We start from the raw sequence: 23,762 nt of genomic DNA, 5'->3' as shown, positions 1-23,762 counted from the left end.
ATTCTTAGCCTCACCTCACCCCCTTGGATGAGACGGTGCAGGCCATTCTTGCCAGGGGCATGGTTGAGCCCTTGGCCAGCGGCGGGGCTGAAAGGATACAAGGTGCTGGATATCCTCATACGTTATCCTCCTTCTGGCATGCACCTCTTGCTTTCCCGCCCCCCCGTCACTACAACTCCACCCTTGTGCCTTCCTAATTTCACACACCCAAGAAATGCAGCCTGCCAAGTCAGTGGTTGGCCAAGAAGAGGGTGAGGAGATTAAAGAAGAACAAGAAGAAGAAGATTGATTTGACACTCCCAGCCACCAGCTCCTCAAGGTCAACCAACAAGGACATTTGCAATGTCCCCCACTGAAAGTCAGCAGCCTTCCACCAGCCATGCTGCAGCCACTGGGGTAGCACTGCATGACATTAGTAGGATAGGCAAAGACACACATAAGACAGTCACTAAGAGAATACATATGGGTGATGAGTTGATTTCTTGATGTCACATTGGATGAATCGATGTATAAAGTTGGATTGGAAAGTTTGCTTTGTGGTGCCTTTTATTTCAGCATCGTGGCCAAGAGGACGTTGTGATGGTAAGTAACAGATGGAAGGTAAGGTGTGGGGCTAATGTTGAAAGGGGAATTGGGGTTGTGGTCACTGGGACCATAGGTGGATGATTCCATGCCGGATATCCCAGCCACAAAGGGTTTGGCTGGGATGCATCCTTCTGTCTGTTTCCTCTTTTCTGCTTCTTCCTCTTCGGCTTCCTCCTCTTCTGTGTCTTCATCTTCCCTCTGTGAGTGGATGCTGTAAAGAGAGACATTCAATCACTGGGAGCAGAGCAGAGAAGACCCACAAGGAGAACTCTCATGTTAGGGGCCTGAGTTGAAGAAAGATGAGAAATTTGGGTATTTTAGTCTGAAAGGGGGCATCAGAGAACTGATTTTAGAGATGTATATAACAACAACTTGTATTTATATAGCACCTTTAACGTAGTAAAATGACTCAAGGTGCTTCATGGGAGTGTTATAAAACAAAATTTGACACCGAGCCACATAAGGAGAAATTAGGGCAGATGACCAAAAGCTTGGTCAAAGCAGTAGGTTTTAAGGAGCATCTTAAAGGAGGAGAGAGAGGTAGCGAGGCGGAGAGGTTTAGGGAGAGAATTCCAGAGCTATGGGCCTTGGTAGCTGAAGGCACGGCCACCAATGGTGAAGCGATTAAAATAGATGATGCTCAAGAGGCCAGAATTAGAAGATAGTAAATGGTATGGAAAAGTTTAATCCAGAATACTACTTTAAATCAGATGGCAGGAGTAGGACAAGGGGACACATGTTTGCACTAGTAAAAGGGAACTTTAGGACCAATATCTGGAGATTCTTCTTCAGGCAGAGAGTGATCAACACTTGGGATAGATCTCCAGGCAGAGATGAAAACCCCAGAATCACTTATGATGAACAACCAGATGCAGCAATAGGGTCGTGTCGGGTTGTTCTGGATAAATGTATTAAGATTTATTGAATGACCTTCATCATCCACAATTATCTAGCGATCTTGCCTGATCTTGTGATCAGCAGTATATATAATTTGCATGTTTAGGCAGTGTTCACAATGTGGTGGTGACGAATACTTCAAAAGTAACTGTCGTGTATTGATTGCGAGTTTAACACCAGTTAATACGGTAATGTAATGTGCAATGCATTATGGGAATTACCCGGGAAAGCTGCAGTCAGCCATTTTACAAATAAAGTAAAGATCATAGTTAGAAGCCTGTCTGCCTGACTCTGATTTAATTCGACGTATCTACATGCTTGACTGAACGTATTAAAGCATAGATACAACATTGGCGACAAGGATAACGGACAGAATCATTTTAAATAGGTAGTTGCCCAAGTTTAGTTAGCTAGGATGGAAAAGACCGGCATTCAAAATTTTGCATGTTTCGCCGAGCCAGCCACGTTGGGTCCAAGATGGACGAGGTGGTTAACGTCTTTTGAGCTTTATGCCGATGGCAAAGGACTCATTATCGACGATACCTCTACAGCTGCCATGAAGCAGAGGGGAAGAGCTCTACTTCTACACCTAGCAGGACCAGATGTCCAGGATATCTTTTTGACTCTACCGGACACAGGAGAGCCAGCAGACTACACGGTGGCGGTTAGTGCTTTGAATCACTACTTCGTGCCCCAGGTCAACGCAGCATTTGCTAGACAGACTTTTCATAAGTTGTCCCAGAAGACAGGTGAGACTGTGCAACAATTTGCTACTCGCTTGCGGCAGGCTGCTAAAGACTGTGCTTTTGGGGGGATGCGGATAATCAAATAAGAGACGCTATCCTGAGTAGGTGCACGTCAGCCTATGTGTGGAGGAAATTGCTAGAGGAAGGGCATGATCTAACGCTCGCCCGCACGTTACAATTGGCCTCACTATGTGAAAACGTCGAGGAGCAGATGTCAGCCATGTCATGTACAGAGAAGGCGGAGACAGATACTGTTCGTCGTGTTACACAGAAAAGAGGGTATTGTGCGAAAAGCTCGACAGAGAAACCAAAGGGAAATGGCGATAGGAACAAAAGGAAATGTTACAGATTTGGACACACAGACCACATGGGCAGAGATCCGAAATGCCCAGCACGCAGACAAACGTGTCATAAGTGCAAGGGAAAGGATCATTTCTCCAAAGTATGCCGCACAAAGGGTACAAAGAAACACAGTGTGAACAATGTAGAGGAACAAAATAACTGTGCATTTGCTGTTACTGGAAACAACATGACAGAGAGACTTACCTTTTGTGTGGGGGGAGTAAACCTGGGAATGTTAATTGATTCGGGTGCAACTAATAATGTGATAGATGAGAATACATGGGAAGGATTAAAATCAGAACACATTAAGTGTCAGTCACATGTCCCTAAGACAGAGAGAAAGTTATTCTCTTATGCTTCTAGCCGACCACTGTCAGTTAAAGATGTATTCACATGTGGGATTACAATAGGTAAGAGAACTGAGCAGGCGGAGTTCATTGTGGTTAAAGGCCATGGAGAGCCGTTGCTAGGAAGGGAGACAGCCATGAAACTGGGAGTTTTAAAAATAGGCGCAGATGTCTCAGCTGTGGTAGATGTAAGACAGCTACTAGAACAGTGGTATCCAAAGGTGTTCCAGGGAGTAGGAAGGCTGAACACAAAACAAATCAGTTTGTATATCGACCCACAAGTGAAGCCTGTGGCCCAGCCACTCAGACGTATACCATTCAACTTAAGGGGGGTAGTAGAGGCCAAAATAAAACAATTGAGGGACATGGACATTATTGAACCGGTAACTGGTCCCACCCCATTGGTAAATCCTGTGGTTATTGTACCAAAAGCGGATAAGGATGTAAGGTTATGCCTAGACATGAGACGAGCAAACCAGGCAATAGTGAGGGAACGATATCCAATCCCCACCGTTGATGAGATACTCCAAGGTATGAACGACTCGACGGTGTTTAGTAAGCTAGACCTGAAATGGGGTTATCACCAGCTAGAACTGACCCCTGAGTCACGAGAAATCACAACGTTTGCAGTACATAACGGAGTATACAGGTACAAGAGGCTGATATTCGGTGTATCTTCAGCTAGTGAGCAATATCAGCACGAGATAGCTAATGCCTTAGCTGGAATAGAGGGTGTTGAAAACATCTCAGACGACATTATTGTGCATGCACACGACCAGGAAACGCACAACAGACGCCTGCACGCTGTCATGACCAGACTAATGGAAAGTGGACTGACACTAAACTCAGAGAAGTGCCAATTCAACATGGACCGATTGACTTTCATGGGAATCCTGTTGTCTGAAAAGGGCATCGGACCAACAGCAGAGAGAGTGCGAGCGGTGGCAGAAGCTCGGGAACCAGAGAATGCTACAGAGGTGAGGAGTTTCTTGGGACTCATTGGGTACAGTAGCAGATTCATCCCACAGTTTGCAATGCTATCAGAGCCACTGCGACGCCTGACGAGAAAAGACACACCATTTAAATTTGGATCACAACAGAGACAGTCATTCAGTGCACTCAAGGAAGAGTTGGCCAGAGCCGGCACTTTAGCATATTTTGATAAGGACGCACCAACCAAGGTGATAGCAGATGCCAGTCCTGTAGGTTTAGGCGCAGTACTAGCTCAGGACCAACAGGGACAAGAGGTGCCAATATGCTATGTAAGTCGTAGTTTAACAGACTGTGAGAGGAAATACTCTCAGAGAGAGAGGCCTTAGCTCTTGTATGGGCTTGTGAGAGGCTGCATCCATATGTGTATGGCCGAAAATTTACCTTGGTAACTGACCATAAGCCATTACAAGTGATATACGGCCCACACTCTAAACCCTGTGCCCGTATAGAAAGATGGGTCCTTAGATTATAGCCGTACGATTTTAAGGTGATACACATTCCAGGCAAGCAAAACATTGCAGACCCACTGTCACGATTGCTGGGGGAGACAGCAAAACAGGAGAGACATTCTCATGGCTCAGATGAATACGTGAGATTTGTAGCTGTGAGTGCGACACCAAAAGCACTCACTACTAGAGAGGTGGAGGAAGCCTCTGCTACCGACCCAGAGCTGATTGAGGTACGGAAGGCAATCACAAACGGACATTTTGAGAACTGTAAAACTTATGCAGCAATTGCAAACGAGCTGTGCATAGTGGGGTACATAGTTCTTCGGGGAACACGCATCGTGCTACCCACAGTGTTACACGCACGAGCCCTGGTGTTAGCACATGAAGGACACTTGGGAATAGTTGGAAGAAAGCAACATCTCAGAACCAAGGTTTGGTGGCCTGGCATGGACAAGGCAGCTGAAAAACACTGTAAAGCATGCCACGGCTGTCAGATAGTAGCCAGACCCGACCCACCTGAACCGTTGAGACCAACACCATTACCGGAGGGCCCCTGGCAGGATGTAGCTATAGACTTACTGGGACCCTTGCCATCCAACCACTCCATTCTTGTGGTAGTTGATTATTATAGTCGCTACTATGAATACGACATCATGACCTCCACAACAACAGAGAAGGTTATTGATAGTTTAGAGTCAATCTTCAGCTGTCATGGTTTGCCAATCACCTGCAAATCTGATAATGGTCCTCAATTCAGATCTGAATTATTCAAAGAATACTGTGAAAACAACAGGATCAAACACCTGAAAACGACAGCGAAATGGGCTCAGGCTAACGGAGAAGTCGAGCGCCAGAATGCATCGCTGATGAAGAGAATCAGAATTGCTCAGTCAGAAGGACTAGATTGGAAATGTGAACTTAGAAAATATGTGACTGTGTACAGGAGCATTGAACATGCCACGACAGGAAAGAGCCCGGCAGAGCTGCTCTTTAAACGGAAAATGAGAGGAAAGCTGCCAGACATCACAGAGTCGCGCGCAGACATGGAAGTACGTGACCGGGACGCAGAACAAAAAAGCAAGTCCAAACTATACGCAGATGAACAGCGGAGAACACAATACTCAGAGTTGGAAGTTGGCGACACGGTGCTGGTACGGCAGGACAAAGTGGACAAGTTCACCACTCCTTTTAATGCCACACCCCACAAAATTTTGAGTAAAACAGGGAGTCAGGTAGTAGTAGAATCTCCAGAAGGAGCATGTTACTCGAGAAACACTACGTTTGTGAAGAAATACAGAACCAATGGACCAAAGGAGACACTCCATGAGCAGGAGGAAACACAAGGGACTGAGGACAGTATAGTAGACCCTGACACACATACCACTGTGACACAGGCAATACCCACTGACACCAACATGTCAGACATACCCAATACAGCTAGACCTCAAAGGGTTAAAAGAAAACCCCAAAGACTGTCTGATTATGTCACAACATAAACTGTGCGAGAACTGCATGGCTGATGTTAAATGTTTAAACCTGGGAATTATTTAGTTGTGTGGTAAGACACAAGTTTGTAAAAAGTTTATAAACCAAATAAGTTATGCAGTGTTATTGTAAGCAACTGTTTGTAAACTACAAGTTTGTTTCCAAGGAAAAGGGGATGTCGTGTATTGATTGCGAGTTTGACACCAGTCAATACGGTAATGTAATGTGCATTGCATTATGGGAATTACCCGGGAAAGCTGCAGTCAGCCGTTTTACCAATAAAGGAAAGATCACAGTTATAAGCCTGTCTGCCTGACTCTGATTTAATTCGACGTATCTACATGCTTGATTGAACGTATTAAAGCATAGATACAACAGTAACCATTTAAAAAAATGTTTTTTTGATTGAAGCAAATGGACAGAAATAATGAAGTTCTTTCAGGCCTCAGTAAAATCATAGAATTTTTTTTTAAACGCTCACACACTTTCCCTATTTTCATTGAAATATTATCATTTCAAAAGGCAGAAATAATTAGTGAAAAAACACAACTTGTTATGCAGAGCGCTTCAAGTATTTAACTTACCAGAACGTTCTCATAGTCCATTAGGTGGAAGTGTGATTGCAATGTAATTATCTTAATGATGGCAAAGTACCCAAAGTGTGTGAGGTAACATTCAGGAAGTTCATGTGCTGATCAGAAAGATTGATTTAAGCACACATCGATGGGGCAGCACAATTATAGACATTATTATAACTTAAATTACTTTAGATATCAGGAGGTGGCTCTTTTCCCAGAGAATAGTGGTCCTCTGGAACAGGCTGCCGGCTCGTGCGGTGGACGCTGATTCGATAAGTTCCTTCAGGCGAGAGCTGGACCTGTTTCTGGCCTGGGGCGTAGATCACCTCCTTCAGAAGGTAGACACTGCAGGGAATTCAGGGCCGGAGTGATCTCCTGGGCGAGTTTCGATCGCCCAGATGGGTCGGAGAGAAATTTCCCAGATTTTTTTCCCCGAATTGGCCAGAGGTTTTTATCTGGTTTTTCACCTCTCCCAGGAGATCACATGATTTCGGGTGGGGTGGAGCGTGTATATATTGTGGTACACAAGGTACCACAACTGTGTGGGACAGGCTGGATGGACCAGAGGGACTTTACCTGTCCATCGATGTTCATATGTTTGGATGTTCGGACTAATAAACATTCTCAGAGCACTTGGTAGCACGTTTAGTTTGGTGCGATGGGATTATGAAGAAATTTCTCATTAAAGTCTCACGACGTTTCTGTCAAGATACATTCAAGAGGTGGCGCTGTTCCCACAGACAGTTAAGCAGGAAGCTGGATTTTAAAGAGATGTTTAAAATAAACACATTGATGTTATGGTGCTGCAGTGCAGTGGTGCGTGACTGAGATAGTTAGAAATCTGTGAGTAAGATGGTCACACCCCTGCACAGCAGGGTACACTCCATATCAGTCTGGGAAACTTTTTTAACATACTGTTGACCCCTGTTAGTCATGATCAAAGATTAGGCTGTGAAGGAAACAGGTTATGGTTGTTCATTGATTGTAATAGCCCATTACAGTATTTATAAAATTCATAACCTTGATAAGTTTTAAGCTTTGTTCATTAGTAAAAATGACTAATCTGCTAGTCAACATCCTCATCACAATTGATCTGCTGCAGTTGTTAACTTTCAATTTTAGATAAGTTAGTTAAGCTAAAGGAACACTAAGCATCAGGGCCCAACGGCATACATCCTAGGATCCTCACTAGCAGTGCTGGGAGGTAGAGCCGATTGAATGGAGGTGAAAGGGCTTGCAAGGAAGACTGTAACTGCTCCTCCTGGCCCACAAGCTGCGCTCTACCTACTGGATCCAGCAGCTCCCGCCTCCCTTTGGCTGCCGGGTTTCTCGAACCCTGGGAAACCTGGCCGGCTAGCGTTAAATTCAAATGACTGCCAAAATCTGAGGAACTTTATTGGATTTCAAATTGTTGTATTCACCTTTTATCTTTTACATCTTTCAGTTTCTTGTTAATATGTTTCCTTTTTCCCTTTTCAGGATGATAGAGTGGCAGTCTGCGTGGGATTTGGGTTAACAAGAAGGATGGACAGGCAGTTTGAGAGTGATGGGATAAGAGGATGATTGTTGGCAATGAATAAAACTACATAAGTATTTAAAATAATGTTTGCAGTACTGACACTGCCCATTTTCTTGTTAGCAGAGAATTTTTTTTTATTCGTTTATGGGATCAGGGCGTCGCTGGCAATGCCAGCATTTATTGCCCATCCCTAATTGCCCTTGAGAAGGTGGTGGTGAGTCACCTTCTTGAACCACTGCAGTCTGTGTGATGATGGTACTCCCACAGTGCTGTTAGGTAGGGAGTTCCAGGATTTTTACCCAGCGACGATTAAGGATCGGCGATATACTTCTAAGTCAGGATGGTGTGCAACTTGGAGGGGAACTTGGAGGTGGTGGTGTTCCCATGCGTCTGCTGCCCTTGTCCTTCTAGGTGGAAGAGGTCGCAGGTTTGGGAGGTGCTGCCGAAGAAGCCTTGGCGAGTTGCTGCAGTGCATCTTGTAGATGGTACACACTGCAGCCACGGTACGCCGGTCGTGGAGGGAGTGAATGTTTAAGGTGGTAGAGGAGGTGCCAATTAAGCAGGCTGCTTTGTCCTGGATGGTGTCAAGCTTCTTGAGTGTTGTTGGAGCTGCACTCATCCAGGCAAGTGGAGAGTATTCCATCACACCGATGAGCTACCTATAGTTCAGTGCCACCTTGGCTGGTTGTGGGGTGCAAGCTGACCTATCTCTTTTCAGCATAGTGGTGTTGTGCATTATTTGGCTTTGTCCCTCCAGATAAAAAGAAAGACTTGCATTTATATAGCACCTTTCAACACCTCAGGACATCCCAAAGCACTTCACAGCCAATTAAGTACTTTTGAAGTGTAGTCACTGTTGTAATGTAGGAAACACGTAAAGTAGGAAAGTCTGTCAGCTGTGGCTCAGTTGGTAGCACCCTCGGCTCTGAGTCAGAAGGTTGTGGGTTCACAGTCCTGCTCCAGAGACTTGAGCACAAAAATCTAGGCTGACACTCCAGTGCAGTACTGAGGGAGCGCTGCACTGTCAGAGGTGCTGTCTTTCGGGTGTGATGTTAAACCTAGGGCCCCGTCTGCTCTCTCAGGTGGACGTAAAACATCCTATGGCACTATATCAAAGAAGAGCAGGGGAGTTATCCCTGGTGTCTTGGCCAATATTTATCCCTCAATCAACATCGCTAAATCTGATTATCTGGTCATGATCACATTGCTGTTTGTGGGAGCTTGCTGTGCGCAAGTTGGCTGCTGCGTTTCCTACATTACATCAGTGGCTACACTTCAAAAGTACTTCATTGGCTGTGAAGCACTTTGGGATGTCCTGGGGTTGTGAAAGGCGCTATATAAATGCAAGTCTTTCTTTCTTTTTACCTGGAGGGACAAGGCCCAATAATGCACAACACCACTATGCTGAAAAAACGTAGGAAAGAAGACCGAGTACATCAAAAAGTAGCGACGCCAAGGATGGGTTTTAAACACCTATTGATGGAGAAACAGAAGACTGAGGGAGGTAAGCAGTTCCTGAGTCCTGAGGTCCTGGGAAAGAATGAGCTAGGAAATGGTGTAATGAGTCTTGCTTTTAACACAGCGAGGATGCAGGAGGAGGAAAGGCATGTAGGATGGCGTATCTGAAGCTTACAAAGAGCCAGTAAGGAAAGTTCAGAGTAACAAAGACTATAACAGTATCAATTAAATGGAGACGGGTAACTTTCAGTCATCAACCCAGTTTATAGATTAACTGTATACAACAACCGACCAATGCTAATAAGATTAAAATGGGATGAGTAGTGTCTAAACATCAGCTCTTGCTACTTTAAGTGCATCTTTCTGAAGTAGAATGTTTTTATCCTTAAAGAGTGTCCCCAATCACAGGTTCAAGTGCCAAAGTACACTTGAAACAATTCAGGAGATATTTTACTAAATACCAAAGGACTGACAGACCGAGGAAATAACTTTTCCTTTTAAAAGCTGATGAAAAGCTGTATAAAAGCTAAAAGAATAAAGAACAAAGCATTGAGTCATGTCATGTACTGCTGTGTAGGGTCACGACTTAACCTGCTGATGTTTTTAAGCGTTTGTATGTAAGTCACTCATGACCCCAACCTACAAGGAGCTCTCAGCCATGTTATTTTAGAACTTGCTGACAGCCAGGGCTTAAAAGCTGTAAAACGTGGTAGGTGTGGCCTCTCGTCAGGTCACCTTCATGCTGCAGAGCTGCCGTCACAACCGATGTGCTGAGACATTCTTTGACCTGCTGGTGGTTGAAGAATGCTAATTGAAATAACGATAAATACCAGAAAGATTACGCTGATTTCGAATCAGCAAAAAGTCATGCGCTGTTAGTAAGGATTTAATTCCTACTGAGGGTCTCTTAGTGTCATAAATATGAGAACTCTTTTTTTCACTGTCCGTATATGTAGCTATCATTTGAAGATTGCTGTCATTTAGCATGAAAAGATAAAACGGTGGCTTTTGAATTTTTTAAAAATCCTATGGTTCCATTCCATGTACATCTCTGATTTGGCTTTTTATAGCCTTCACCATTGGACAATTGTGGAGAAACATTTATCAGCTGCGCTACATACAGAACAATGGAAGTTACAAGTGAGTGAGGTAGAACAGCACACGGGTTATCGGAAAGATGTAGGTTCAGATTAGGGAATAAGCTCAAGTGTGAAGCTCAAGCACTTTGTGAACATGATCGGAACTTTGAAATGTGCTACTGCCTCAAAGCCTATATGTTATTCAATGATATATTATAGCTGGGTTGACAGAGGTATACAGTAGTTTGGACATGTGTAGCAGTGTAAGATCCTAGAATTAATGTGACAAACTGCATTGATCAAAAACAGGAACATAAGGCCAGTTTTAACTTGGTAGCAGCCCTAAAATTGGAGTGCTGCACCGAGCGCCCCGTTCCCGCTCTGAGCCCACCTGCCAACATTGTGCCCAACCTCCCTCAGCCCCCGAGATCCCCAACTTCCAGTCCCCGATCCCTCGGGCTGCTGCCGGCTGATGTTAACCCACCCCCATCACCAATCACACACCCTGAGCCCACCTGAGCCCCATGATCCTCCCATCGGCCCGCGAAGCCCCCGAGGCCCACTATCAGCCCCTGAGGCCCACTATCAGCCCCCCCACCCCCCGGCCACCGATCACTTACCTGTGGGCCGGCCTGAACTTCCAGCTCTTACCTGCGTGGCCTCCTCCTGCATTGGCATTAATATGTGACTGAGATCCGAGGCCCAATATCTGGGGCTACTTGGACCCTACCACTCGTGTGCTTCTGAATTTCTAGACCTATCTCTTGTTTTAGTTCTTTTTAAAGGACTATGGGAACCTTTCCTGTTAAATGTACAGAGAGGACAGGAATCCATAGTTAGATTTTTGAAGCCTATTTTTCAGAGATTAGTGTGCACAAATGCAACTTTGCCTTTTTGTACTTTTAGTCAAAATGGCTATTTTCATTTTCATTGCATTGCCATGGAAACTGTTGCACAGGTGTTTTAAATTAATACTGAAGCCAAGTGATAATGAAGGGAATGGTACTAAAGTGTTCCTGCCACACAATCAAGTACCGTGATTTATATAAAAGCAAAATACTGTGGATGCTGGAAATCTGAAATAAAAACAGAGAATGCTGTAAATACTCAGCAGGTCAGGCAGCATCTGTGGAGAGAAACAGAGTTAACGTTTCAGGTCGATGACTGTGACTTATATAATGGTTGGAAATCATTAACAATGGCCCTGTTTCAATCACAGAAGCGACTTCATTGTTTGTAAAAATCCTCTGATCTTCGTTGGCAAAATGTCTTTTTTCAGGCTGCTTCCAAATATTTTAAGTACCTTAAATGCATCAGGAATTTCATTTTAGTCTGGTATAATCACAACTTTTGGCTTATGTCTAACAGAAAATTAAAGTTTGTGCCTATATAAAGATTCTGCAAAAATTAGCGGAACAGAGTTAGGGTATTAAAGCCTGCTTCAAATTTGACTTTAGCTGATCAGTTTTATGAAAACTAAACTGTGGAAACATTATTTTAACTCACAAAAACGGGTGAGTTGGGGTTGGGCAGAGGTTAAAATTCACAAAATCTGAAACAGCAGCCCAACCCACCTCGAACCCACCCACTTTCAGTTTTAACAGAGGCGGGACGAGAGGCGGGCGACCAATCCGCTCGCAGGAGGCTGGTTGGTCATTTAAATATTATAATGAGGCCGCATGCCTTCATTTTAAAAGTCATTCTATTTTTAACTCATGTCCGTCGGGTTTCCCAGCTGCCCCGACCACCTTCTGCCCCCTCGACCACCATCGAAACCTCACCCCGACTCCCGTGATCGGAAACGCCCCTGAAAACCATCGGAACCCCCCGACCACCATCTGATGGGAACCCCCCCTCCCCCACACCACGATCAGACACCCCCACCCCTGCAATCGGACATCCCGTGCTCAGAACTCCCCCCCACCGTGATCAGAACACTCCCATGATCTCTCCCAACCCCCCCCCCGCCACTAGACCAACCTGCTCGCAGCCCAGCTCAGCTGCAGCCTTGTGCTGTAGGATTTCCCGCCCGATAGGCCTCTAGCTGGCTGTGGGAGGGAAACCTACAGAAAAAAAATTAAATGCAGGACGTTCGGGAAACCTGTACTTCCAGGTTTCCTAACCGCAAAACACCACCCCCCCACATGGAATATGCCTCCGAGCTAAAATCCAGGCCATTATTTCAGTGAGCAGGTGGTAAATATAAAGAACAGGCTTCCTAGGGAGATGGTGGGAGCAGTTAGTATTGATTCATTCAAATTTCTTTCAGAAAATAAAACTTTTGAATATAGTATATGAGTAATTTGTGACCTGACATCTGGTAAGTGTAACATAATGGAGCGGAGCAGGTGACTTTGAACCTATGGTTCCCAAAGCTTTCCAGCACTCTTTCCTTACCTCATATCTGCATGTCTCATCCCTCCATGGCCTCGGCCCCTCCCTATCCCTGTAACCTCCTCCAACCCTCCAGTAACTGCGTACCTCCAATTCTGGCCTCTTGTGCATCCTGACTTCCTTCACCGCACCGTTGGTGGCTGGCCCTAAGCTCTGGAGTTCCCTTGCTAAAACCGCTCCACCTCTCTCTCCTCCTAAATTTAAGATGCTCCTTAAAACGTATCTCTTTGACCAAGCTTTTGGACAGCTGTCGTAATGTTTCCTTCTTTGGTCAAATCTTTTGTCTGATAAGGCTCCTGGGAAGCGCCTTGGCATATTCTACTATGTTAAAGGTGCTATATGAATGCAACTTGTTGTTGTTATTGTCTAGGTCTGTTGTAGACTAATTGATAGAGATTGATTGCTATTAATAGTCAACAACTCCATTATCATTGTAGGCCGAAATTACCAGGATGGTAGAAGGCGAACTAGATGGACCGTGGTCTTTTTTCATTTAGCAATTCCTATGTTCCTATTAGAGTAATTCATGGCTTATTTGTTCAAATGCGATCTGTCCCCTGATAAATGGCTTAATGAGTGTTTTGCTACACTGGCTTAGTTAATTAAAGTTGTGTTCAGTTTTAATTCTTCTTCTTTTGTGTGGTAGTAGCAAAGCAAATCAAATGTCAATATCTAAGTCGGATATCCAGGCCAAAGCTTCAGGTGTAACAGCGTGGATATCTTGAAGGCTGCCTGCGAATTTCCTCAGAGCACAGTGCTCAATAATATGCTCCAGGGTCTGATCAGGAACTCCACAGTCGCATGATGGGGAAGTTTTAATTGAAGCGATCCTTCAATGGTAGAGTAACATACTTAAAATCATATTATCACTCACAGGCCAATACAGGCAAAACATCCTGTTCTCACTGGTGTGTACACACTAAAAGAAAAGTTGTTCCAAGATTACAATACAAATATTTTTAATGATATTGTTTCTAGATCATGCCAGACTTTTCTTGTTTCAATGTAAAATGTGTAAGCAAAGGTTGTGAACAGAGGTCCAATGTTGGCCCAGAAATTCCGTTCGCAGCCCTCCCGCGGGCGGATGGGGAGCCAATCAGAGCAGAGAATCTCCATTCATAGATTTGACAGAATAACCTGTCAAATATATGAATAGAGATCACCCCAAAACATAAGTAAAACTTCAAATAAATTAGAACAAAAAAAATCACATTTTTAAAATGATTATAAATTACATGAATTAACTATTTTAAACAAAAATTTTAATTTTTGCAAAACATAATTAAAGTTTTTAACAGGGCTAAAAATAAACTTACCTTTTTTTAAAGTATTTTAAAATGATAAATGGGAAAAAAAATTTTTTTTACTTTCTTCAACTCAGCCTGGTAAACACAGGCCTTGCACCTGCTTTTACAGGCGCAAACATTGTAGGTGTTTTCTGTGGGCGGAGGGTTTCCAAAAAACGGAACTCTCCACCCGCAGAGGCCCTGCACCAGCGCAGCCGGAGGATCTGTCAAGAGCTTTCTTGACAGATCGGAAATGCAGGTTTCCAGCGCATGCACAGTGCATGCCTGAAACCGGCAGTTCCGTTGGCCCTACGGGTGAGTACACAGCGCGTACACACCTGTAGGGACCGGAATTTCTGCCTCATATTACTCAACACCAGGTTACCCAGTTGAATAGGATTAAAACTGAGACTTGTATCTAAGAGTAAGCTGGATGTGTAGTGCACTTTGCAAACCATCAGGGGAATATTTAAAAACCTGTTTTTAAAAAATTCATTCCTGGGATGTGGGTGTCGCAGGCAAGGTCAGCATTTCTTGCCCATCTCTAATTGCCTTTGAGAAGGTGGTGGTGATCCGCCTTCTTGAACTGCTGCAGTCCGTGTGGTGAAGGTACTCCCACAGTGCTGTTAGTGAGGGAGTGCCAGGATTTTGACCCAGCGACGATGAAGGATCGGCGGTATACTTTCAAGTCAGGATGGTATGTGACTTGGAGGGGATCTTGGAGGTGGTGGTGTTCCCATGCACCTGCTGCCCTTGTCCTTCTAGGTGGAAGAGGTCACAGGTTTGGGAGGTGCTGCTAAAGAAGCTTTGGCGAGTTGCTGCAGTGCATCTTGTAGATGGTACACACTGCAGCCACAGTGTGCCGGTGGTGGAGGGAGTGAATGTTTAAGGTGGTGGATAGGGTGCCAATCAAGCGGGTTTCTTTGTCCTGGATGGTGTTGAGCTTCTTGAGTGTTGTTGGAGCTGCACTCATCCAGGCAAGTGCCTCCTTACTTGTGCCTTGTAGATGGTAGAAAGACTTTGGGGAGTCAGGAGGTGAGACACTCGCCGCAGAATACCTAGCCTCTGATTTGCTCTTGTTGCCACAGTATTTATGTGGCTGGTTCAGTTAAGTTTCTGGTCAATGGTGACCCCCAGGATGTTGATGGTGGGGGATTCGGCAATGGTAATGCCATTGAATGTCAAGGGGTGGTGGCTAGTCTCTCGCTTGTTGGAGATAGTCATTGCCTGGCACTTCTGTGGCGCGAATGTTACCTGCCACTTATCAGCCCAAGCCTGAACGTTTTGATAACCGATGCAGAAGTAAACTTTAAATATTTCACCTGCCAAGTCACACCGTATTAGTGTTGATAATCCCTCCATGAATAGACTGCTAACCCTAACAAAAGACCTACTTGATAACCCCTTTTTGTGATCTGCATGAGAGCCCACATGCGCTGCTATAAGAAGCCCACCATGCAGCTGGCATGATAAAGATGCTGATCAAAAGTTGGAGTCTGATCATCTAAGCACAGATTAAACTTGAAAGCTCACCCTTCACAACCTGACAGCCTATTCCCAACACCTAACTACCTTATGATGTTATCCACGACATCAAGTTACAATTTCAGTAAACCAGTGCACCGAATTGCATGTTGCCTTGAAATCCACTTTATAAGTAAAATAAGGATGGCCTTGAAACGACTACCTTATAAACGCTTAATGTGTTCATGAGCAATTCGTTTGTCGACCATTTAAAAATAAACAGGTTAGAATTGCAGAATTTCAAGACTCATATGTGCAATCCTTGATTATATCTGACCCAGCAATGTTACGTGTTTTAATTTAAGCCTTTGAAAAAATAAAGGCACACTACAAAGGTTTGTACTGTACGGGAATGCTGCTAATCTTAGCACCTTACCGCAAAGCAGAAATGTATAGTTTTGATAATAAGGGTACTTTTAGTAGTGGCACTCTGCAAGTTCTGTGCCATATTTTCCACAAGAATAAATTACTAATATAGCATTAAATACACCAACTTAGCCAATTATTACAGGTTAGATCCAATTATTTTAAGTAATACTACATATTCCAATATTTAAAACTCTTGTACCATTAGCACCATTGTCACATTTATAATAAACCATCAGGCTTTATTACACCAAAAGCTTTAAGGCAATATGCTTACTATTATTTTTGAATATACTCAATGGAATCTCCAATGTAAAATTTGTGTTAAATCCTACTAATGTATAACATTACTGGATAGCTCAAATTGTGCAGTGTACCTATTTACATTACGTTAGATAAACATCTTCTGAATGGAAACAGAAAATGCTGGATATACTCAGCAGGTCAGGCAGCATCTGTGGAGAGAGAAACAGAGTTAATGTTTCAGGTCGATGACCCGTCATCAGAACTGGAAAAAGTTGGAGATGTAACAGGTTTAAACAAGTGTAGGGGCAGGGAGAGGGGGGAGGGGAGGAAAGAACAAAAGGGAAGGTCTGTGATAGGGTGGAAGGCAGGAGAGATTCTGCCCTTCCCATTTACACTTCATCTAGAGTCATCTTTTGTTTCTTAACTTGTTCCATTACCATCTCCTTTTGCTTTGCACCATCACCCCTTTTGTCTTTTAATCTCTCCTGCCTTCCATCCTATCACAGACCTTCCCTTTTGTTCTTTCCTCCCCTCCCCCCTCTCCCCGCCCCTGCACTTGCTTAAAAACCTGTTCTATCTCCACCTTTTTTGAGTTCTGACGAAGGGTCATCGATCTGAAACGTTAACTCTGTTTCTCTCTCCACAGATGCTGCCTGACCTGCTGAGTATTTCCAGCATTTTCTGTTTTTATTTCAGATTTCCAGCATCTGCAGTATTTGCTTTTGTTCTTCTTCTGGACACTGAGGACGTGTGGAGGAACCAGTTTCGATGTTTCAGCTGTTATAGACCAAGATATCTTCTCTATAAATACCTTTACAAAAGTAGGACCCAGAAAATAAAAGAATACCAAATGTGGCAGAACAGCCTTTAAACAAGAATGGCGAACAATTTGTATGTGAAATAGGAAAGAAGAACTAACAGAAAGAAGAAAAGGTGGCACGGGACATGAAGTGCTAAGAAAGTTTTTTTTAATCTATATAAAATTTCACAGACAACTAAAAAGCTTCTGTAAAATGTTTATGCATAATTAACCTCATTACAAAATGTTATGAAATAGGATAAATATAAACATTAACTGTAAACAGTGTTTGAAATTAACAAGTAGATTTGTTCACAACTTTAAAAACGAATGAATAACTTGCTCTTGTTCCCTGGGGTTCAGTTGGGTCAAGCAGTAGGAGGGGTCCTGCCTGCTAATGGGGACAACCATGCCAAAAACCTTCTAGCATCAATGTACTCCTCTTGCAAGCAATGCACAAGGACTTCATAAAATATATATGTGAATGCAAACTCTTGAGAATCAAGTTAAAATAAAAACAAGTAAAAGAAATGTTGAAAGAATGGGATTGTAACAATATTTTGTTCTGAAACTATATACATTTGCTCTCTTTTTCAGATTCTATGGAAGACTCAATGCCAAGCGTTGGAAGGACTCATCCCTCAAATTTGATGATATATCAACCACAGAAGAACTTGATTCTGGCTTCACAAATGCTGCAGAATGGACTTCAGAGGACTCGAAGGAGCTTTAATGATTACATCCTAGAGTTATGAGGAAGTTGATTGCTTTTTTTCTGCCCTTTGTGATGAAGAGATTTTTTTTTGTCTTAAAATACTCCTGTGAAGCGCCTTGGGACATTTTACTACATTAAAGGCACTATATAAATACTAGTTGTTGAGATTCATTCTAAAATCATTTTTCTGCCCCAATGTGCCCACCTTAATTGCATAATGTTATGTAACATGTTATGGATCCCAGGTGAACTTTACTTCTGCTGCTTAAAGTATGGCCTTATCCGTTTTGGGAATTCCCTCGCCCCAGTTTTCATGGGCCATGTTCGGGGTGGACAGAGATTCACCATGAGCAGACCCCAACAGAAATTTGTGTCCTGTCCTGGGACCTGTCATATCTGGGAACATATTGAATGCTCTGCCTGCTTCAGCATATTCTAGATGTGATAGGATTTTGTAGTGCAGGCATACATCAACTGTGGTTAATCTGTACCCTTGTCTTTTGCATTGGAATTTTTTGGCTTTTATAACACAATTCAGGGCCCTGTGAAGGATCCTGCCAAAGAGGTGATGCCATTCTGCTCTTCAACAGTACAGCGAAGGGTCTGGGCTCCAGCACTGTGGTGTGTTCTTTCTGATTAGATGTTTCATTGCTGCTTCATCATCTTTACTCTTTTTCTCCGCTGGGTATGAATCCGAGGAACCGGATGCAAAAGAAACATTTATGGAGATATGAAGAAATACTTTAATTAATTGGGTTTAGATTGTACATGAGCTGCACACTTGTATGACTGTAACAGAAGATAGAGAACCAACAGTTTATATACTTCAAACACAGCAACAAGCCAATGGCCCCGAATTTTCACAGGCCCAGCAGTGCACTCTGGGTATAAATTGGCCACGAGTGACCTGGAGGGAGTGAAAAATTGTCCAGGACCCCCAGATATGACAGGTCCCAGGACAGGACACAAATTTCTGTTGGGGGCTGCTCGTGGTGAATCTCTGTCCACTCTGAACACGACCCATGAAAACTGGGGTGAGGGAATTCCCAAAACGGATAAGGCCATACTTTAAACAGCAGAAGTAAAGCTCACCTGGGCTCCAGGCCTGGGTCCTGGATGCCTGTAAAAATACTGGCTCAATTACTGATATTGCTCCCTTATAAAGGAGGCCAATTGGACATCTTAAAAAAAAAAAAATGACGGCAGATCAACAAGCCGCTTGCCAGTTCTGCTTCTCCCATCTTCCCTTCCTCTGGCGGGTGCCCAAGATGCACCCACTGAGGTGCAGGAGCCCACTGACTCCATTCACATTAGGTGACCTTACCAGACCCTAGATACTCTGGCAGGGTCAGGAGTGGAGGTGCCCGACACCCACTAAGCTGCAGTTCAGCATAGCAGAGCCATGGATGTTTGGTTCCTTTATAAGTATAGAAACATAGAAGATAGGAGCAGGAGTAGGACATTCGGCCCCTCGAGCCTGTTCCGCCATTTAATAAGATCATGGCTGATCATCCAAATTCCGTACCCTGTCCCTGCTTTCTCGACCATATCCCTTGATCCCTTTAGCCTTAAGAAATATATCTAACTCCTTCTTGAATATATTTAATAAGTTGGCCTCAACTGCCTTCTGTGGTAAAGGATTCCACAGGTTCACCACTCTCTGGGTGAAGAAATTCCTCCTCATCTCAGTCCTAAATGGCTTACCCCTTATCCTTAGACTGTGACCCCTGGTTCTGGACTCCCCCGCCATCGGGAACATCCTTCCTGCATCTAGTCTGTCGAGTCCTGTTAGAATTTTATAAGTTTCAATGAGATCCCCTCTCATTCTTCTAAACTCTAGCGAATATAAGCCTAATCGACTCAATCTCTCTTCATACGTCATTCCTGCCATCCCAGGTATCAGCCTGGTGAATCTTCGCTGCACTCCTTCCATGGCAAGAACGTCCTTCCTCAAGTAAGGCGACCAAAACTGCACACAATACTCAAGGTGCGGTCTCACCAAGGCCTTGTACAACTGTAGCAAGACATCCTTGTTCCTGTACTTGAACCCTCTTGCTATGAAGGCCAACATACCATTTGCCTTCTTAACCACCTGCATGCTTACCTTCAGCGACTGGTGCACAAGAACACCCAGGTCTCTTTGCACTTCCCCTTCTCCCAATCTATTGCCATTCAAATAATAATCTGCAAATCATTACTGAATATTATTAGCAAGGTTATTACAAAGGACTGTGCAAACATTGCTATGAGAGTATAATTTCTTAATTAACTGTCAAAAGTCTTTGCAGAATTGGAATTTCCTAAGATGTGCTGTCTTGTGACAAAAGCATTTATGTCTCTGATGGATTATTCGCTGGATTCTTTCTTACTGGTCACAGCACACACAGGGTTAACTTCAATTAATCCCACCTCTTTAAGCAAACTACATAGATTAAGAGCAATGTAAAACAGATGGTAGCAGATTGCCCACTCATTATACATCTGCCCAATTAATGGAAAGTTGGGTAGGTTGTATAAGGAGGAGCCGATCTGCTTTCACCTGTTTCATTCCCTCGCTAAAGTTGATCTTTCCACCTTATATGTTACTGTCTGGCCAATATTCATACTGATTATATGTTACTGTCTGGCCAATATTCATACTGATTATATGTTACAGTCTGGCCAATATTCATATTGATTATATGTTACAGTCTGCCCAATATTCATATTGATAATATGTTCACATCTGGCCAATATTCATACTGATGATGTGTTGACATCTGGCCAATATTAATATCTCAGTCCAAGACATACATAGTACAGGAAGGCTTTGATATTTATGGTTTGATTGCTCTCATTGTATGTGGATGGAGATTTGTCTAACAGGTCAGTTACAGGGCTTGGCACAGATCAGTGAGTCAAGCTATTCCATTCAATTGAAAACCTGTGAACGATTGAATAGCTAATGGAGTTATGAGAGAGATAGGTCAATTTGAAAGTCTTTGACAAGGTGCCACACAGGAGGCTATTGGAGAAGATTAAGGGATATGAAATTAGGGGCAAGGTAGCTAATTGGATTAAAAACTGGCTAGAAGGAAGGAAACAGAGAGCAGAAGTTGTTTGTCAGAGTGGTAGGATGTGTGTAGTCATGGTCCACGGGGTTCTGTTCTTGGACTGTTTCTTTTCACTGTGTACAACGATGATTTCGATATAGGACTAGAGGGAGTAGCGTCCAAATTTTGCAGATAATAGTAAATAATTCTGGAGGACCAAAGGAAGCTATAAAGGAGATATTGATAATATGGTAATATGTCCTGACCAATATTTATCCCTCAACCAACATCACTAAAACAGATTATCTGGTCATCATCACATTGCTGTTTGTGGGACCTTGCTGTGCGCAAATTGGCTGCCACATTTCTCACGTTACAACAGTGACTCCACTTCAAAAGTACTTCATTGGCTGTAAAGCGCTTTGAGACGTCCGGTGGTCATGAAAGGCGCTATGGAAATGCAAGTCTTTCTTTCTTTCTAAAATTGGCAAAAAGTGGCAAATGGAATTCAATGCCAGTAAACATGAGATGTTACATTTTGTTAAAAAAAAAAGTAATTTTTTTTTCTAAATGGGGAGGTTTGGGTGATGTGGAAGAGCAGAAAGATTTCACAAGACATTAAAAGCAGCACCTCAATGGATAAGGCCATAAAAAAGCTAATGGCAATCTATGTTTCATGGCAAGAGGTATAGAATATAAAAATTGAGATGTAATAGGTTAAAGTCAAGACTTTGGTATATTTTTAATGTCTCTATTATTCTACAAACCTTATTTACAGTACAGTATAATGTTTCTCAGTGAGAGTTCAAGGAGATAACTGAAGAATTTTCAAAAATATCTTGAGCAAATTGACGGGCTGTAGTTCAACTCCTTGAAGTTTGGGGTGGAAGAAATGGGTCAATGTTGTCACCTGAGGGGGGTGGGGGGCAACATGGGAAAATGCCACCTCAAGGACTGGAGGAGGGAAAAACCAGCTTGGGGCAACAGGAAAGGCAAGAAGAGGCAGTAGTGGTACTATCAGCTGACAAACCTGATTTTAATAGGCCAGAAGAAATGACACTGTGGAGATGGAACTGGGGCGAACAGGTTTGTGTCGTTTAATCTAGCTCTGGTCAGATGGTTCTCCACTTTGATCAGCTACAACCATTCCACAAATGTTGGGACATCATAGGCAGGACAATTGTTCTCATATCAATAAATTGTCTATGGTGGTGTTGGCTTTGGGAGCTCCATAGAAGACACTGCGCCCTGTGCAGAGATTTTTTACAAAGCAGGAACAGTGGCACCCCGTGAGAAGCATGAGAATTTCAGATAGTAACCATCAAAATATGCACAATACAGGCAGACATTCAAGTCTTGGTTAATAAACCATTTTTCACTTAATGCTGTGTTTGCTTCGTTAATTGAAAATGTTTTGAGTTAGTGAAAGGTAGAGCCACAACATTTTGAATGAAAATAAATATATTTATCAGACATTGATTCATTCTACATTATGGTCATGGTGACATGATTATAAGCCTATGTGGCTGTTTTATGTAAGTATAGGTGCAAATATAGAAACATAGAACAATAGGAGCAGGAGTAGGACATTCGGCCCTTCGAGCCTGCTCCGCCATTCAATATGATCATGGCTGATCCACTATCTCAATACCATATTCCCGCTCTCTCCCCATACCCCATGATGCCTTTTGTGTCTAGAAATCTATCTATCTCCTTCTTAAATATATTCAGTGATTGGCCTCCACAGCCTGTTGTGGTAGAGAATTCCACAGGTTCACCACCCTCTGAGTGAAGAAATTTCTCCTCATCTCAGTCCTAAATGCCCTACCCCGTATCCTGAGACTGTGACCCCTTGTTCTAGACCCCCCCAGCCAAGGGAAATATCCTGCCTGCATCCAATCTGTCTAGCTCTGTCAGAATTTTATATGTTTCAATGAGATCCCCTCTCATTCTTCTAAACTCTAGTGAATATGTACAACCAAAGCATGTTGGCAGTAGTGTGTAGTATGTGATGTGACATTTCTACTATTGAATGAAACAGAAAATATGGTTAACTGAGGTTATTGCCAAAAGGGATTTCATCTGATGAAGTGATATTCCATGATTTTGTTAGAAACATTTTTGCCAGTACTTAATCCTGGTATAGCTTTTGGAGTTCCTCTGTTCCAAGCCAGTGCATGGATCTGTTAAACTGAAATTATGCTGGAGTCTCTTCTGAATAGAGATGTTACATGGTGTGCAGCCCACCACAAACAGCTGGCAAACTTTAGCTCATCCTGCAAGGCACCACCAGAACAATCAATGCACCCAGAAGTCTGTCGCGTAATGGAGCACATAGGTCTGTGTGTCCAGTTGCAGTTATGGTCTGCTGGTGTTTTGGGGCTGGTATAAAGGGATAATGATTCATGCTGTCAAGTTATGTCCACAGTCCCATAAAGCCAGTCTTGCAGTCAGCATTTCCATGAAATTCAGGATAAATGGGGGAGAAATTTGGTATCTTAGTACCTCTAGTTAGTGCCTGGTATGGGAGCTAATGGGGTACTAAGGCAGTAGCGTCACGGCGAAGCAAATCCAGTGACACATGCCAAATCCGGCACCCCCTGTAATGCCGCCGCTACGAGTTCGGTCCAGGGACTTCAGCGCCAGGCAGATCATGACATCAGTGAGCGTGCAACGCTCACTGGGCACCTGATCTGCGAAATTGATTATGGCCCCATGCTTTAGCACCTCACCCCGATAGCAACAGGGAGAGGAGACGTGAAGCAGTCAGTAGCTGGCTCAAGGGGCGCTTCATCCTGCACCAGGCCGGTGTGCCAGCACTCTTCCAGCCACCACATCAAGCTCGCGGCTGGCTGATCGGAGAGAAGGGCTATCCACTCTCCACCTGGCTCATGACTCCCCTCCGCAACCCCAACACTCCTG

The sequence above is a fragment of the Somniosus microcephalus genome, chromosome 9, assembly GCF_052327205.1.
Source record: "Somniosus microcephalus isolate GS21.2 chromosome 9, FLI_Smic_1.0, whole genome shotgun sequence".
Lineage (NCBI taxonomy): Eukaryota > Metazoa > Chordata > Chondrichthyes > Squaliformes > Somniosidae > Somniosus > Somniosus microcephalus.
Note: the sequence above shows the minus strand (reverse complement) of the source record.